Source organism: Mesoplodon mirus, assembly GCF_964341445.2.
Source record: "Mesoplodon mirus genome assembly, chromosome: 2".
Classification (NCBI taxonomy): Eukaryota; Metazoa; Chordata; class Mammalia; order Artiodactyla; family Ziphiidae; genus Mesoplodon; species Mesoplodon mirus.
Window position 1 is genome coordinate 88,787,862 of NC_138977.1, and position 18,594 is coordinate 88,806,455.

The 18,594-nt window shown below is 36.1% G+C and overlaps 1 protein-coding gene across 1 annotated transcript in view; it reads right to left on the reverse strand.

Moving 5' to 3' along the window:
• The window catches only part of CNGA1 (cyclic nucleotide gated channel subunit alpha 1), a 41,819-nt gene extending 23,264 nt beyond the window's left edge, over positions 1-18,555 (reverse strand). The window contains exon 1 of the mRNA XM_082645337.1: positions 18,486-18,555. The gene's annotated coding sequence lies outside the window, so the exon portion shown is untranslated. The remainder of the gene's footprint in view (positions 1-18,485) is intronic.
• Positions 18,556-18,594: the final 39 nt, after the last annotated feature.

The following is an 18,594-nucleotide window of genomic DNA, read 5'->3' on the forward strand; positions in this document are numbered from 1 at the left end:
GTCTACATCCAGAAGTGGAACTGCTAATTCTAGTTTCAGTTTATGAGAGCCAGCCAAATTGCTGCCCAAGGCTGTGTATCATTTTACATTCTGTGAGCTCTATACAGGTATATTATTTCCCCCACACCTTCACCGACCCTTAATATTGTCAGATTTTAGGGTTTTTTCCCCAGTTTGATGAGACAAATTTCTTTGCACTATGGCTTTTGATTTGCATTTACTAATGAAGTTGGACAAACTCTCACGTGTTTATTAGTTATTTGGATTTCTTCTTTGTGAATTAGAAGTTTATATTCTCAGGCTTCCCTGGTGGCGCAGTGGTTTAGAATCCGCCTGCCAATGCATGGAACATGGGTTCAATGCCTGGCCGGGGAAGATCCCACATGCTGCAGAGCAACTAAGCCCGTGCGCCACAACTACTGAGCTTGAGCTCTAGAGCCCGCGAGCCACAACTACTGAGCCCACGTGCCACAAATACTAAAGCCTGCGCACCTATAGCCCATGCTCGGCAACAAGAGAAGCCACAACAATGAGAAGCCTGCGCACCGCAATGAAGAGTAGCCCCTGCTCACCGCAACTAGAGAAAGCCCACGTGCAGCAATGAAGACCCAACAAGGCCAAAAATAAATAAATAAATAAATAAATAAATTTTAAAAAAGAAGCGCATATTCTTGGTCCATTTTGTTTTTCAGTTGATTTCTTTCATCCATCCAACACATATTTAATGCTTGCTATGTGTCAGGCATTATTATTACCCCTAAGGGAATATGTACCCCTGGTCCTCTATTAATTGCAATTTAATTTTACCTTTCTGAATTAAGCATAAGATTCTGCAATCTACTAATGCCATTCATGTACTTTACTAACATGTAAACCCCTTAAATCATTTAGCAACAAATATTTGTTTACCAGTGTATGGTGTACAAAGCAATCTAACTTCTATATTCTCATTTAATTATCATCACAACTATTTTGTGATTCATAATGGACTATATTATGTCACCCAAGCAGTGAACTACTTCTGGATAAAATGGATAACTGAACTGAGGAATTCAGTTGGCAAGGCTGGCAGAGTTCACAGACTTTAAAGCTTCATCTTTAAACAAAGACAGTTGTGTATTACACAGCTCAGAGCACCCACACCACTTAATTATTTGAAGATAGCCAGAGATGATTCGACATGTATGAGGATTCCTGTGTATTGGTGCTTTCTGGAGTAGAATTCTTTGTGAATGTCCCAAAAGATTGGATAAATGATATACTTGGTACTTATACATTATTTGTTATATTGACACTAATAGGTAAATATGCACTTTTTTAAGATAAATGATGCTCTCTTCTCCATTAGTACAAAGCTTTTTTAAAGAAGGTACTCTAATCTGCCGAAGCAGCCAGTAAAATTCAGGCCTCATAAAAAAGTGCAGAGCAATATGCAGTAAACTGTAAATAATAGTTACCTCTGGAGGCTAGATCTCTGTATTGTTTGAATTTTATACAATGAACACAAATTAATTTTACAATAAAAGGATAAATTTTGTTATTTTTCTTCAAAAGAACATTATTTGACAACTTCTAGAAATCTTTGTAATATACTGTTAAGCAGAAAAAGCAGAGATTGTTAAGCACTATTTATAGCATCATATTGTTTTATTAAAAATTGTGCATATGTGCATGGAAAGGATAAACACTTTAATGTTAAACATTAAGTTTTTAGTGATGGGAATCATCATTTTTGCATTCTTCTTTGTATTCTTCTGTATTTTCTCCTAATTTATTTTTCAATGAGAAAAAAAGGTAGTATTTTAAATGGGATTTTGTTTAGTAGCAAAAATAAGTAATGTCTGCATTTTTGCTTTAAAATAAAGTCTTCCAGTCCTTGCCCAATCTCAGTATCCAACTGCAGAGCTAAGGTTATTTCTTACTATTTAACAATGCTCCCAGAGCTGTGTAACCATCCAGAACAGGCTTTGCTGGCTCTGCAACAGAGAGGCGGCCAGTGCCTGAAAACAACCATCCCCTGTTTGGCAGACACTTAGGTTCTGGCCCCAGCTCTTCACCAAATTGCCAGCGAGACCTTGACAGAGATCTTTCTGAGCTTCAGTTTCCTCTTCTGTAAGGTGGAGATGCTAATACCTGCCCTGCCTACTATAATGATTCTCTATGGGGAGCTAATGAAAAATATTCACAAAGCAATATTGAAGGCTGTGAAGATTTATACAAATGCAAGTTGATGATGTTGTTATATAACCTCCAAGCTCAGAGAGAGAGAGACAACCGTCAACTTGGAGACAAAGAGAGCTAACATGCTTAAAATAATCTTTCTTTAACCGCTCCCTCCTTGAACTATCACTTTGAGAAGTCAAATCTGTCAAAGCAACTATTTAATTATTATCGTTAGACGATCATAAGCAAACTGTAATTCTCATGAAGACTAAAATAGAACTGACACAATACTGTTGCTATGTGTGCCCATAGCAAACACAAGGATGGGTCCGGGCTGTTAAGCCAATTGTTATCAACTTACAGGGAAAACACACTTTCTCAGAAAGAACAATTTCACTAAGGAGGTCATTATTATCATAGCCATTATCATCACCTTTACAATCTACAGAAAATTTACAAAGCAGCCATCATTAAGCAAAATCTCAGTTAATCAAAAGGCGATTAACAAAACCATCGAATAACCAAATATATGTTCCAGACTGCTTTCTTTAGTCAAAACATTTTACAAGAAAACACGGTGATAGAACAGAGTGGTTTAAATGCCAGAAAAAGTAAGCATGATAAGAGCAAAAATTGCTACTCCATTCCTAGTGACCAGAACTAGGAAAATTTTTCAAATAAATTTAAAGTATTGATTATAACAATAAAATCATATATATTATAACCCTGGGGCATTGCAAGACCCTACATCATCAAAGAAAGTTTTCTCTAGAATCAATATGTTATACTAATCAAGGGTAAGAATGAAGACTTTCCACAATGGGTGGAAGCCTTAATGTATTATCCTTCCCACTTTCCCCATTGAACCAGAAGTATTCTGAATTCTAAAAATTGACCATAAAGATGAATAAATTCTGATTACCTGAAGGTTTCCTTGCCTTTTATGTTAGGGTACCTCACTCAAATATTTGTTCCATAATGGAATTTCTCAGGAAATGCATGCTGATAAGAAGTCTTTTGGGAAAGTCTAACTTAGGGTTCCATCTTCCACAAAATCTATTGTGATTTTCCATCCATTATATGTACTGACCATATATGAAATCACTCCATTAGCCATAAGCATTTACTTCCTTGTACATACATCTATGTTTTCATATGAATGTCCCACTTTCCCAATTTTTCTCTAAGCTTCCTAAGGGCAGAGAACTTTCTTTTTCTCTTTATATCCCCTGGGACAAAGCAAATACAAACTTTTGATGGAAACAGTAAAGGTGAGTAAACATATAAAAAGACAAATAAATACTTAGAACCCAGCACTTGGAAGTCCCCTGGACTCTAATAACACAGAAATTTTGTCAGTCACAATGAGTATTTGAAAGTTAGGATAATTTTTTTCCTGCTTTTCTTACAAATCTATATCTTATGCCCAAAAGAACACATTAAAAGTGCTGATATTTTTACTTGAAACAATTTGAAGATAACATAATCCAATCCTTACTTAATTAATATTTTTATGCACCCTCATGTGGGGCTGCTCACAAGTCAGGCTATCTTATATTATTCCTTTGCTACTCTAAAAAGGAAAAAAAAAAGGACTGCTCCTTTACTTCCATAATTCTGCTGATGTGTGAGTACAGCACTGCCTGGCTCCCAATCAAATTTATTTATTTTTTTTATTTTTATTTTTTTTTGTGGTAGGCGGGCCTCTCACTGCTGTGGCCTCTCCCGTTGCAGAGCACAGGCTCCGGACGCGCAGGCTCAGCAGCCCGGCCATGGCTCACGGGCACAGCCGCTCCGCGGCATGTGGGATCTTCCCGGACCCGTGTCCCCTGAATCGGCAGGCGGACTCTCAACCACTGCGCCACCAGGGAAGCCCTATTTTGTCTTTTGATGAGGAAACTGGCCCTTCCATGAATGCTGCCAGCAATAAAGTGACCTGTCCTAATCTATATGTTTGGATTGAGAACTTGAAAATGTAGAGTAGCTGTTATAATTATATGGATGTCATTTCTGTGACTTTGAAGTAAAAAGTAGAATAAATTGTATTCTGCATTAAAAAAATTAATATTTTTGCTTCTCAATACTTATTGAGCATGTGCTATGTGTCATGTAGCTTGCTGCAGTGTGAAGGCGAGAAAGAAAAGAGGAAGGATGGAATGCTAAGACAGGATTCCAGCCCTAAAGAAGTTAACAAGAGAACACTGTAAGTAATAAAAATTCAATATGACAATTTTATGTGTACAAAGGCCAACTCTGTGGAGTTGGGAGATTCATGAAAAGCTTCCCAAAGCAGGGAATATGTAACTGGGTTTTGAAGGATGAGTACTACCTTTGCTAAGGTAGTAGAGGAAATGAGCATTCTTAGCAGAAGAAACAGCATGTGAGGAAGGTAAGGGATGAAGAAAAAAGCAAATATTTCTAATGGCTGGGACTAGGATGCCTGGGTGCTTGTGGCTTCCCCTCAGCACTCACATAATATGGAGCACTTATCATGAGTGCACCGACCCACTATTTTATCATGATCCAATTATCAGTGTCTTTCCCACCAGACTTGAGAGCAGGTACCAGTGAGCTCTGATTTTTATGTTTCCAGCACCTTACATAATGCCTGGCTCATAAGAAACATCCAAAAATGTTTTGCTTTACTTATTTATTTTATTGCACAAACACTACTCTCAAAAAATAAACATCTACACTCCATCATGATTTTAATGATCACATTTAAATTACTATTGCTACAACAGTACAATGTGTACACTTATTAGTCCCAATTGCCTTTAGAATAATTTTATCAAGTTCCCAAGAAAACAGTGTGCTTTAAAAAGAGATTTCATTAGATTTATGGATTAATTTGGGGAGAATCAACATACTTAGTATATTAAAATATTTAATCATCTGACAAGTGACGTCTCCTCATCTACTGATGGCTTTTAAAGTCTACTTTGTAAGTAGACTTTGTAAGTCTTTATAATTTTCATTAAATAAGCTATGTACATTTCTAGTCAAATGTATTCGATGTATTTAAATTTTGTATTTATAAATAAGATTTTTTATTATATTGTCTAACTAGCTGCTATTAATTTATAGGACAGCTATTAATTTATATATTTATTTTGTAGCCTATCACCTTATTGAACTTTAGTTTTAATAGTTTTAAATTGATCCATTTGCGTTTTCTAGGTAAACAATAATATATCCACAGGTAATGATAATTTTATCTCTTCAGATTGTATATCTTGTTTCTTTCTCTTATTTCATTGTATTGAGTAGAAGTTACAGAACGCTGTTAAATAATAGATATTATATCCTTCGCTTGTTTCAGTCTCTAGAATTTCTCCTATTTTGCCCACTGATTTCAGATAAATTTTCTTTATTGTGTTAAGGAAGTTTTCTTTTATTACTAATTTGCTATTTTATCAAGAATATATGTTAAACTTCACCAGTTACCTTTCATCAGCTAAAGCTAAATGAATCGTTAAAGCTAAGTTGATTTGTACTTCAGAACATTTGTAACATTTGAGAACTATTAGGTGTGATTATAAACACTTGTTCCACACTATAGAGTATCTATATTACCATAGTTCAAGATCTTGGCACGGTGGTTGTCTGCTGATGGGAAGGTACCTGCTGTTTTTCCTTTAAGGGAATGTAGGAACGTATCAGCTGTTTATTAGCGCCATAACCAAAACTTAAAATATGACAGCCTAATTCCCACACAGTCTTACCTTAGGTGAAAGCCTCTGGCATTATGTGGACTTATCCCTTTGACCTATTGATGGGGACACGGTAGGAAACAAAGCAAATTTTCTGTCCAAGACAATCACCGGCACAGAGTAGGTACTAAATAAAATCTTTGTTGAATAAATTAACGAGTAAACAATATTTAAGGTACAGTGGCTTTTTGGAGGTAGTTTTTGGACCCCCTTTTAAAATGTCCATAATTTTTAATCGATTTAATTTTTAATTTAAACTTAGACATCTGTTTATGCAGAAAATAATCTATTTCATCCAAACTTTTAAGTTTTCAGCACTATTAAACTTCATAGCTTAAAAAATTAGCTCCATGAAAAAGAGAAAGATTTGCAATAGCTGTTTTGCTATTATTTTCAGCTAAAGAGTTATTTGATATTTCTCCCCCCACCATTTTTTTTTATTTCTAAGGGGTCGGGTCCTTAATTTAAACTTTACTTATTAATTTCTAACTTTATTTGACTGTGACCAGGGAACATAGCCTGTATACTTTTTTGCATTATTGAGATTATTTTTGTGATCAATATTTATAAATCCTCCAAGAGTAGAGTAAAGAGGGTGCATTCTCTATGGGCTATAAAGTGCAGTCAACAACTATTAGGTCTTTTATTTTATTTTATTTTTTTGTCTAGTTTTCTCAACACCTTTTTTTTTTTTTTTTTTTTTTTTTGGTGTTTGGGTATTTTTTTTTATTATTTTATTAGTTTCTGCTTTATAACAAAGAGGTCTTTTATTGACAGTTAACACCCTGATGCTTTACCACCACCCCCCATTCTCTTTTGTCTTCCTGCTTCATCTAACAAAGACATGAGTGAGTGATGTATGTAAACATTGTAAATCAACTATACTTCAGTTTTTTAAAAATGAACTTGAAACTTTCAGAAAGGTAGTATTTACTATATTGTGATATTCAGATTAGCAGAACCATATTTCCAGGCCTTATTTATTGTTATTTTTAACTAAAATAGCATCTTTAACTAAAACTGTGTTTAGTAGAATATTCATTTATCTGTCAAAAATACAGAGAAATCAATAAAAATACAACCATCAGTTGTAACTAGAAAGCATGTAACATGAAAAACACAGCAAATGCTGATGCTTTAATAAATCAAAACAGAGGTATAAACATATGTGACAATACAATTGTAATTGCCACTGAGTTCTTACCTTTGGTTGCTTAAGCAATATATCTGTATCTTCTAGAAATGCAATTCAGTGGTGTATCCTAAACAAACAGGGATATAGTATAAATCCGAACATTGTCAAAATCGAGGTCCTAATTTTTTTCAATAATAAATATGCTGATCTTTTTCCTTTCTTTAAAGATGTACAAACAGCTAGTTTTCTTAATCATTCCCAAGGAAAGAAACAGTTCTGTGGCAGTGACAAAGGAGGATTTTCATGAGTCAGTATTGGATTTGCGGATTTATATACAGATGAAAATAACAGCAAATCATTATCCTTGGCTACAGCCCAAGCTTATTAATATGTGTGAGAGTTAGGGATAAAAGGGGTTTTCTCAGGTGTATAAAGTTAAATAAGTGTAATTCACTTGTAATTTGTTGACTTCTTTCCATTTTTCACTCATCAATCAATATTTTACCAAATACACTATTTTGACAGTTTTTTGCAATGTTGTAGTTAAACACAACCCTTTAAGCTGCTAGTGTGTGTGTTTTTGATAAATCAACTCATTGTAAACTTCCTCCAAACTAACCAATGTGGCCACTTGTGTCACAATTTACCTTGATGCTAAAATGTTATTGTGTCAGTCTCATTATATTATGCTCCTCTTTAAGCAGAGTTACATAATCTGCTTAGGTAAATAAGCCACTTGCTCTGAGTAATATTGCTGGGCCTTAAACCCATCTCTATGAAATTACTTGTAAATATTTCAAAAAGCACAAAATGGTGAAAAATGTTAAAATCACAGGTGTAAAGGAAAATAAGTGATGAATAGACAGACAAAGAGAAATTCTCAAGGCAGGAAGGAATTTTTCTCAATGCTAAATAAATGATTTAAATCCCTAAACTGTGATACAGTATCTATTTCATTTTATAGAGGAGGAAGTGAGGGGTGGGAGATGAAGTCATTTACTGAAGGTCACAATGGCTAGTATAGCGTCAGTTAGCTGTGATCCACACCCAGATAGAGTTGCCAGATTTAGCAAATAAAAATACAATATAAGTGTGTCGCAAATATTGCACAAGACAAGCTTATACTAAAAAATTACTTGACGTTCGTTTGAAATTCAAATCTAACTGGGTGTTCTGGTTTTTTATCAGGCAACCCTAAACCAAGGCCTATCTAACCCCAGAGCACCACACTGCCTTAGTGATCTGGAAGCTAAGAACATGAAAAATCAGGTCAAGTCACCCATTTTAGCAACATGTCTCTAACAGCAACAGCAAAGAGCACTATACATGAGAAACACTGTTGTTTCTCACCAACTGATTCAATTTCTCATCTATAAGTTGGTCACACCTGTAAACCCTTTAGCACATTACTTGCACATAAATGCTCAAAACTGATAGTTTTTATTATTACCTTTCATATTATGTCCTTCACATCTAAGAACTTTTCTCCTTGAAATATTTTAAACGCTCCTTAATCACCTAATTGGCATCTATCATTCATGAAAGTACTCAGACCCTCTGAGGACCTCCTTAATATACTTAGATATTACTTCCTGGAAGTAAGGGTTTTCAGAAAATTATACTTGTTGTCTAAAGTGAAAGACCCTTTTCTTTTTTTTTTATTTTTATTTTTTCTGCGGTACGCGGGCCTCTCACTGTTGTGGCCTCTTCTGTTGCGGAGCACAGGCTCCGGATGCGCAGGCTCAGCGGCCAAGGCTCAGAGGCCCAGCCGCTCCATGGCATGTGGGATCTTCCCGGACCAGGGCATGAACACGTGTCCCCTACATTGGCAGGCGGACTCTCAACCACTGCGTCACCAGGGAAGCCCAACTCTTTTGTTCTTAAACTCATTGTTCACTTTACCTCTGCCTCTCTTACACCAACTATGGCCACCTACCTTTTGGTGGCGTGGTTTCTGTGACACCATGCTAGGTTTATATGAGGAGGTTTTGGAGTCACAGGCCAGGTTTGAACCTCAGCCCCATCGTTCACTAGCTCTGGGACTTGGAGCATGGTAGTGAACCTCCTGGGCCTCAGTTTCAGTCGCCATGGAATGGACATGATAATATCTTGCAGATCTGTTCTGAGGATTAAAATGAGATATAGTAATATGAAGAATTTATTACACTTCCTAAAGCATGGTAAACACTTGATAAGTGACTATTACCATAATTTTTAAAAGACAAATAGCAGTTAAGCTTTATTTTACAATAATTAGTTTACTGTCATAAGTTTGCATGTTTTCTTTTAAAAGTTGAAAATACAATTTTTTGGAAATTCCCTGGTAGTCCAGTGGTGAAGACTGTGCTTTCACTGCCGAGGGCCCGAGTGCGATCCCTGGTTGGGGAACTAAGATCCCACAAGCCACGTGGTGCAGCCAAAAAAAAAAAAAAAAAAGAAAGAAAGAAAATACATTTTATGGTTAGGAAGTATACTAGCATTATTTAGAGCAATCTTTTTCTAGTCTTACCTCATACACAAAAGATGTAACTAAAACAAATATACCTAAAGATAAAACAAGATGACAAGATTAGGAACTTGCTCCCACATACAGCCATGGGATATTCATTTCATCATGGATTGCTTGTTATTTGAAACTCTCTTAAATGATTCAATGAATTAAATAAAAGAGTTGAAGCAATAATTCTAATAACCTTTCTTCTTCCTGCCAACTTAACTCCTGATGACCTCATAAAACTTCATAGAACTGGCCATTATAAAATAGTTCTTCCCCCAATGAATCACACACAACACAAACACTCAGGAAATTCTTCACCTCTTTGGAATGACTCATTTGTTTTATCTCGAATGCACCTTCTCTTACTAGCTCTCACACTTCCTTCATGCACTTTTCCCATTCCAAAACTGTAATTAAGGATGAACTGAATATTTTTGATTGTCGGGATGACACTTATTAGTTGTGTAGTCTTGGAAAAATGATTTAACCTTCCTTAGCCTCAATTTCCTTATCTGTAAAATGGAAATATAAAACCTCCCTCAGTAGGTTTTTGTGAGGCAAAATGGAGCAAAATTACAGCATATGATACAAGAGGACATAATAACGTGCTCTCTCTTCCTTTCACTTTCCTCTAAACTGGAGCTTTTCAGCATATTGCTTAGGCCTTACCTGTATTCAACATGTTGCAACGGAACTTTTGATAGCCAGGTACGTGTGGCTATTAAATAACTAACAGGTAAAGATACAGAGCCATTATTTATACCTTGTTTCTAAATAATTTATTATATAATTCTAGCAGAGTGACCAAGTGAGATAATTCATTTCTGGTTTTTTTTTTAACGTAAGTCTGTGTTTTCTGTGTAGAGTACTTAACAATGTGAAATAATAATCCTTCAGAAAGGCATAGAACTCAGTCAACATATAATTCCTGAGCACCACACTGTGCTGGGCACTGTTCTAAGGTCTGTGAGCACATGCAAGCCCTTTCCTTAAAAATTATACACAGGAGGGAGACAGGCAAAGGAAGAGATGCTTATAACACAGCGTGATTAAGAGCTGAGGAAGCACATACAAGGAGCCCTAAGATTTGGGGAGGAAAGGAGCTGGGTGAGAAAACTTTCGGGGGAAAATTATCTCTTTGCTGAAATTGAAGGTAAGTAGAAATGTTGTTTTATATATACAATACACATACTAGGATATTTTTCTGATTTACCCAAGTTTAAGAGGGTAAGAGTATGTTTAATTTTGTTTTGTTTTCCCCTTCCAAGTATGATTAGCTTGACCCAGTCTATCTATCAATGGATTTCTTTTCCTGGGACCTGCAGTAACCTTGACTGATAGAAAGAACATAGCCACACTGGATTATCTGGTTAGTAGGCTACTTTTAGTCTGGTCCCCGGCCTTGCTTTGTCAGCTCCCTCTAAATCTTTATAATCCTATTTAACCTGCCTCTAACTATAGATGCTCATTTGCATGATATTGATTCTTTTGTATTTTCATTTCAAAAATTATGTGATTCAAGGGATTCTGGCTCTTGGTCCTAAATTATTAAATATTTGATAGTCCGTCTTCCAGCACACCAAGACCTGCAGTCAGAGTGGTCAATGATGTCTCTTCAGCACTTATAACCATAATAATTAAATCTCATGTAAGTCATTGTTTAATGTCTGTCTCCCCTATAAGAACTGTAAACTCCATGAGGGCAGGGACTGTGTCTGTGTTGTTCATGACTGTATCTCCAGTGTCTAGCTCAATGCCATGCATAGTCATTCATTCAACAGATATTCACTGCCAGGCTCCTATCTAAGCACTGAGAAGTCAATCGTAGATGTAACTAAGTTCCTGCCCTTGTGAAGTATACATTCTAATGGGGTAGGAAAGACAATAAACAAAGCAGTAAACACAGAAGAAGCCAGACGGTGAGTAGCAATATGATAAAGCAAGGCAGGGTGATAGAGAATGGTGTGGGGATGGGGCAGGACTGTTTTAGATGGGGTATTCAGGGAAGATCTCATCTAGCAGAGACCTCAAGGTAGGCACAGAGCTGGTCATGCCCAGTCCTGGGGGGAAGATCCTGCCTGGTAAGAAAACATGTGCCAAGCCCAAAGACAGGACTGTGCTTCCAGTATTTAAAGAACATCAAGGAGGCCAGGTGGCTAAGTTAGAGGAAGCAAGGGTAGGAGGGGTAGGAGTTAAGGTCTTAGAGGACAGATCACGTGGAGAACAGTTAGGAGGCTATCAGAGCAATTCAGAGAGAGATGGCAGGGGTGCAGACCAGGATGGCAGAAGTGGAGGTGATTAGAAGGGGATATATTTTTAAGATAGAGGCAATAAGATTTGCCGATTGATTGGATGTGGGCTGTGAGTGAAAGAGTGAAGTCAAGGTTGACTTTAGATGTTTTTAGACCTAAGCAACTAAAGAAGAGGTTGCAATTTAATGAGATAGGAAGGACACCAAGAAGAACATGATGGGGATAGAGGGACATGGGGGGTTCTGTTTGGAAAATAAGGCATTAGTGCATGTCAGTGCCTCAGTAACACTGAAATGGATGGATGAAAAACTTATGTATTTTCTTGTACCTGTACTTACTTTATTAATCGGGATTCCAGCAAGAGGAAGTGGAGGCTGTATAGTTCTGAAAGTAGCAATATTGATAAAGAGATAAACAGTAGAACTGCCTTCCACTGCCCTTTGAATGCAAAGGTTCTCAAACAAATTCCATTGGCAGAATTTGGGGGTCCAGGACCCCATGATACTGTAACATGATTTGGTATATACAGGAAAATGTGTTCTTTTCTGAGATGATCCATGATTTCCATCAATTTGCCTCCCCCAAATAGCTAATATGTATCAATATACTAATTTAATATACATTTATTAAGTACCTGTTAACTTTTCTTTATTTAGTAAATTCAGAGTCCAAAATATGTAAAATGTGCAAGATTGAGAAAACGCTATTGTTCTTATTCAGTTAAGAAAAAAATAATGGGTAGTGTTACATGCCAGGCAGCGGGGACGGGAGTGTCCATAAGATCACTCACTATGAGAGGCAGTCTAGCTTAACAGTCAGGAATATCAGCTTAGGATGTTAGACACACTTTGGTTCAAATTCCAGCTCTTCCACTTGCTAGCTGTGTTACCTATATGGCAAGTTATAAAACTTCTCTATTTCTTATCATGTGATATCACTTACATGTGGGATCTGAAAACGTGATACAAATGAATTTATTTACAAAACAGAAATAGAAAATAAACTTCTGGTTACTAGAGGGGAAGCGGGGGAGGGATTAACTAGGAATTTAGGATTAACAGACACACACTACTATGTACAAAAGAGCTAAACAACAAGAACCTACTGTATAACACAAGGAATTATATTCAATATATTATAATAACCTATAATGGAAAAGCATCTGAAAAAGAAGATATATACACATATATATATAAAACAATCGCTTTGCTGTACGCCTGAAACATTGTAAATCAATTATACTTCAATTTTCAAAAATGAAAAAAAAAAGAACAAAAAACTCTATTTCTTAGTTAAAAGATCTATCTAAAAACAAGGTCCTATTCTATAGTGCAGGGAACTATATTCAATATCCTGTGATAAACCATAATGGAAGAGAATATTAAAAAAAGAATGTCTATATGTGTATAACTGAGTCACTTTGCTGTATAGCAGAGATTGGAGCAACATTGTAAATCAAGTATACTTCAATAAAAAATAAACAAAAGCTTTGAAACACACAAATATATACATGTATATTACATTATATATATATATATATATATATATATATATATATATATAGAGAGAGAGAGAGAGAGAGAGAGAGAGAGAGTAAACTGTCTTCCACAAATGAGGTGCTCAATGTATGGCTAGATTTCTGCTAATGAGCAAACTAACTCCTTAATTATAATTTAGCTTCTCAGGTAAATTTGTTTACAGCGAGAAAACACACTAATTACAGATTATAAGCATCCAATCTGTAAAACCAGACCCACTGAATGAATAAATAAAATAGAATTTTAGAACCTACATAGCCACAGTCCTACCCCTAAGAATTGCACATACCAAGTTATCATCTTGCTATTGTAACTGAAATTACAAGACTCTTCATAAATTATTATGCAATTTAAAATAAATATGTATTATTATGTCTGAATTTAACTGACCTTAAAAACTGACTGAATTTTGATTAATTCTCTTATATGTCTAGAAGAAGCTGAGTAATGGAATTTTAGCACCTGACGTTAACAGCTGCTTGGAATATTGAAAAGTTAATAGACTTTGGAGTTAAGCTAATGTAGACTTGCACCCTGGCTCTGCCAATTAGCAACAGTATTGAGGTCTTGGGCCTCTGTTTTTTTTCATGGGTATAATGGTAGGGATCCTTTTTATCAGTTTATGGAAATAGAGATAATCTACATAAAACTCTTCCCAGAGGTCTAGCACAAATCAGGACCTCAACTATGATAACTATTAAGATATTATTTACTGAGAGATAGTTCCTGGAGTTCATTATTAATTAATTAATAATTCACTGTTAGAGTATCAAATTTCTAGTTAAGCAACATAATTAAATACAGAAGGGCTCAGAAGGATTCAGAGTAGGGCAGGAATCTATCACAGAGAGGGGGTTGTGCTCTATTGACAGTAGTGCCAAGTTAGATAACACTTCTTAAGTCATCATAGATTTTTTATTAATTTCTATGTGGAGAAACTTTGTACTGTTTGTTTGTCAATACAACTCACAAAATGATGCTTAGGTTCAGAAATAAATCATGAATTTTAAATATCATGTTCAAACATTGCATTAGGCTCCCACAAATCACCTGAACTGTGGACTTAGCTTTTGCTCATGAAAAAGTAGCTTGACTCCAAAATGAGCAGAATATATGAAACAACTGTCTTCAAAATATTGGGCAACAGGCAGCACAGGAGTGTGATACTTGAGAGAGGGTGAAAAAATGAGTTGAACCCTGCTCAGAGGCAATGTATGAACTGTGGCGTAAGAAACCAAGCAGAGCCCTACAGTCTTGCTCAGTTGAGGAGTCAGAAACATGATCTTGGAGACCAAAGTAGCTAGAATTTGCAGAGCAGAGTACTAGAGAGGAGGAAGCTGTGTAGAGAAAGAGCTCCAAAAGTCTGTGGAGGGGTCTTTTCAAGTCTTTGGTGGAATACTGCACATGCCTAGGCTGGAACCCCACAGCCTGGGCAGTGAAAAACTACCAGGGAACTAAATGTTAAATAATTCCCAGAGTTCACACAGACCATGGATATAGTCAAGTTTCTACCTGTCAGCATGGAGAGATCTCACTGAACACCCAAGCATTAATAGAGTACACAGGAAAGCCACACTTTAGTAGTAGCGCTAAACTAGATCTAGTGTAAAGGATATTTTCACCTACCATAACAAATCTTCAAACAAACTTGTAAAGGATCCAGCTAATCTCCAAGTAACTCATCTCCCTTTCTCTCTTTTAGGGAGGCAATAAAAATCCAAAAACTTCACAATGTAACTTCATAATGTTTGGCACTCAGTCAGAAATTACTAGACACAGAAAGAAACAGAAAAATGATTTATAAGCAGGAGGAAAGTCATTCAATAGTTGCAGATCTAGAAATGACAGAGACGATGGAATTAGCAAACAAGGACCTTAAAATATGTATCATAAATATGCTCAGGAATTTAAAATAAAATGTACATAATGAATAAACAAATATGAAAGACATGAAAAATAACAAAGGGAACTTTCAGAAGTTAAAATTAGACTATCTGAAATGAAAAATTCATCAGATGTCTATTCAGTGGAATAAAGAATACAGAAGATAGGCTCAGTAAACTTGAAGACATAGCAATAAAAGCTGACCAAACTGAAGCAAGAGATAAAACATCAGAGACTATATTAAATGGCTCAACATAACTGGTTCCCTAGAAGGAAGGTGGTAAAAACAAACATTTGAAGAACTAATGGCCAACAGTTTTCCAAATTTGATGAAAAGTATAAACCTACATATTCAAGAATCTAAAAGAACCCACACAGAATAAATACAAAGAAAATCACACCAAGTCAAATAAAAGCCCAATTACTGAAAATAAGTGGTAAAAAAAATATTTTTAACAGCCAGAGGGGAAAAATAGGTACATTACATACAGTGGGGGAAAAAAAACAAATGAATAGTCACAGCCTTCTAATAGAAACAATGTAAGATAGAATACAATGGAACAATATCTTTGAAGTGCTGTAAGAAAAGAAATACTATCAACTTATACTTCTGTACTAAGGAAAAAGAGCTTTCAAAAACAAAGACAAAATAAAGACTTTTTTTTCCCAGACAAACAAAAATGGAGAGAAACTACTGCAAGCAAACCTATACTATAAGAAATGTTAAAGGAACTTTTTGAGTCTTTAATCCAACCACATCAATAATTACAAAATATGTAATCAGACCATAAAGGCTAATTAAAAGCAAAGATTGTCAGCTTGGTTAGAAAACTAAAATGTAACTATATTTCATTTAAAAGAAATAAGTTTTAAATACAAAGATAAGTTAGAAGTAAAGGGGCAGAAAAAGGTATAACATAAATTCTAATAATAAAACAGTTGGTTTTAGCTAAATTAATATCAAAGTAAATTCAAATCAAAAAGTATTACTAAAAAATAAACAGGGACATTGAATGATAAAAATGTAAATTCATTAAGAAGACACAATAATCCTACTTGTATATGCACCTAATGACAAAGCTCCAAAAATTCATGAAGCAAAAACTGACAGCACTAAATTTATAGTCAAAATCAAATTACAGGTGATCTTAATACTTCTTTCTCAGCAACTGATAGAACAAATTTAAAAATCGGTAATAAACTGGATTTTGAGCTACCAGTTTAACCTAATTGACATTTATAAAACATTATACCCAACAACTACAGAATACACATTCTTTTCAATTTCACTTGGAACATTCACCAAGATAGATAATATGCTGGGCCATGAACCAAATCACAATAAATTTCAAAGGACTGTTACTATACAGAATATATTCTGTGTGAAAACCAGAATTAAATTATAAATCAATAACAGAAGGATATCTGGAAAATCACCAAATATTTGGAAATCAAGTAACACATTCCTAAATAACCCATGCACTGAAGAAAAAAATCACAAGGAAAATTTTAAAATATTTTTAACTAAATGATAATAACAACACATCAAAATTTGAACACCCAAAGTAATCTAGGAATAGGCAGTGAAAGAAAATACATTATAAAGTTTTCAAGGCAACATTTAATATGGGAGGACAATGATCTTAAATAGGCTTAAATACTTTTTCTGAGTGTTTTTATTTGCAGAACTAAAAAAGAACTACACAAAAGTTCCTCCTACCTAAGACAGACCTTAATAAGAAACTAGAATTCGATTTTTATTAAAAAAAAAAACCTCAAAGGTACATTTTTAGTTTTTTTTTAAATATCCAATTAGCAAATGGGTTAAGAGCACAGACTCTGAAGCCTTAGTTAACATCCCAGCTCCACAACTTACTAGCAATGTGTCCATAGGCAAGTTACTGAATCCCTATGTGCCTCCCTTTCCTCATCTGTAAAGTGGGGATTAACGATAATATCTATCAGTACGATAATTTTAAAAGCAAATATTTATAAAGTGCTTAGAATAATGTTTGCCCATATAAATGTTATATATGTGCCAGTTAAATAAATAAGTAATAAATAAATACTTTGGATCACTGTCTACAATCATCACCAATCTTTTTTTTTTTTTTTTTTTTTTTTTGCGGTACGCGGGCCTCTCACTGCTGTGGCCTCTCCTGTTGCGGAGCACAGGCTCCGGACGCGCAGGCTCAGCGGCCATGGCTCATGGGCCCAGCCGCCCCGCGGCATGCGGGACCCTCCCGGACCGGGGCACGAACCCGCGTCCCCTGCATCGGCAGGCGGACTCTCAACTACTGCGCCACCAGGGAAGCCCCATCATCAATCTTTGATGAAGGTAAAATTTTCAAGTCTGATGTCTAAACCAAACGTTTAAACAGAAATCTAAGCTTTAAGGTTTGTTATCCAAATTGGGCATAAATCTCCCTCCCTTCCAACTTTCACCTATTCCCCTTCCCATGCTATTCCTTCTCCACCAAGCCAATCACCTGTGAAAGAGTGCGCCTTGTATTGTTTTGTTCACTGATCTTAACTCTTCACTCAGCCTAAGAACAAGAAAAGCAAGATTGAGGCCTCTGCTATGAAACTCCTAGGTAACAAAGTTAATAGCACTGCTCATGATTATCTAGAGCAGAGGCAAGATAAGCAGACAAGAGTATTTCCTTCAGTGCTGAAGCCCCAGAGCAGAGAGGCACCCCATTCCTGTGGTGAGGGTTTTAGCAGGAATTATACCGTGTTGCATAATAACCGGCTACCAAGTCTTCCACTGAATAGTTGGTTAAATTATTTAGTCTCACTCTTTTCCTCTGATCTTTCATCTGTAAACTAGGGGTTAATAGACTATGTTGTGAGATATAATGAGTTAATACATATAAAGTGCCTACATATGCACGGTAAAGCAAGAATATCATAAACATTAGCTATTATTTGGTAGGAATTAGTCGTTTCAGTTTCAGCATTGCCTTTCCTTTAGGGTTTATTGCAACAACTATATGACTTAGGAAAGGGGTGTATGGAAGGCGGGAGTTTGGAACCGAGGGACCGCAGGAGAAGCTGATACTAGCACAAAACGGCAAAGTCTATTGTCAAGCCCTGAGAATGGGCTTGGTAATCAGAGCAGAATCCCAGTGGCTACAACTTCCCTACAAAGCCGCAAACACACAAAGCAGGGCGCTCAGAATCCAAAGGCAGGAGACATCCCGACCCGGAGAAGCCAGAAGGGGGCCTCAGCACAGACTTTTACGCCGCTAAATTCCCAAGGAGTTGGCTCGGTGGCCTCCACGCTCCGAGAGACGCCTTTACCCTGTAAAGTGTGTCTGTGCTTCTGTACCACTTGGCTCCCGCAGTGGTCCCGCGTGGCGGTCGGCGCTCCCACCAGCCATACCACTACCCCTGGACCGCAGCTGCAGCC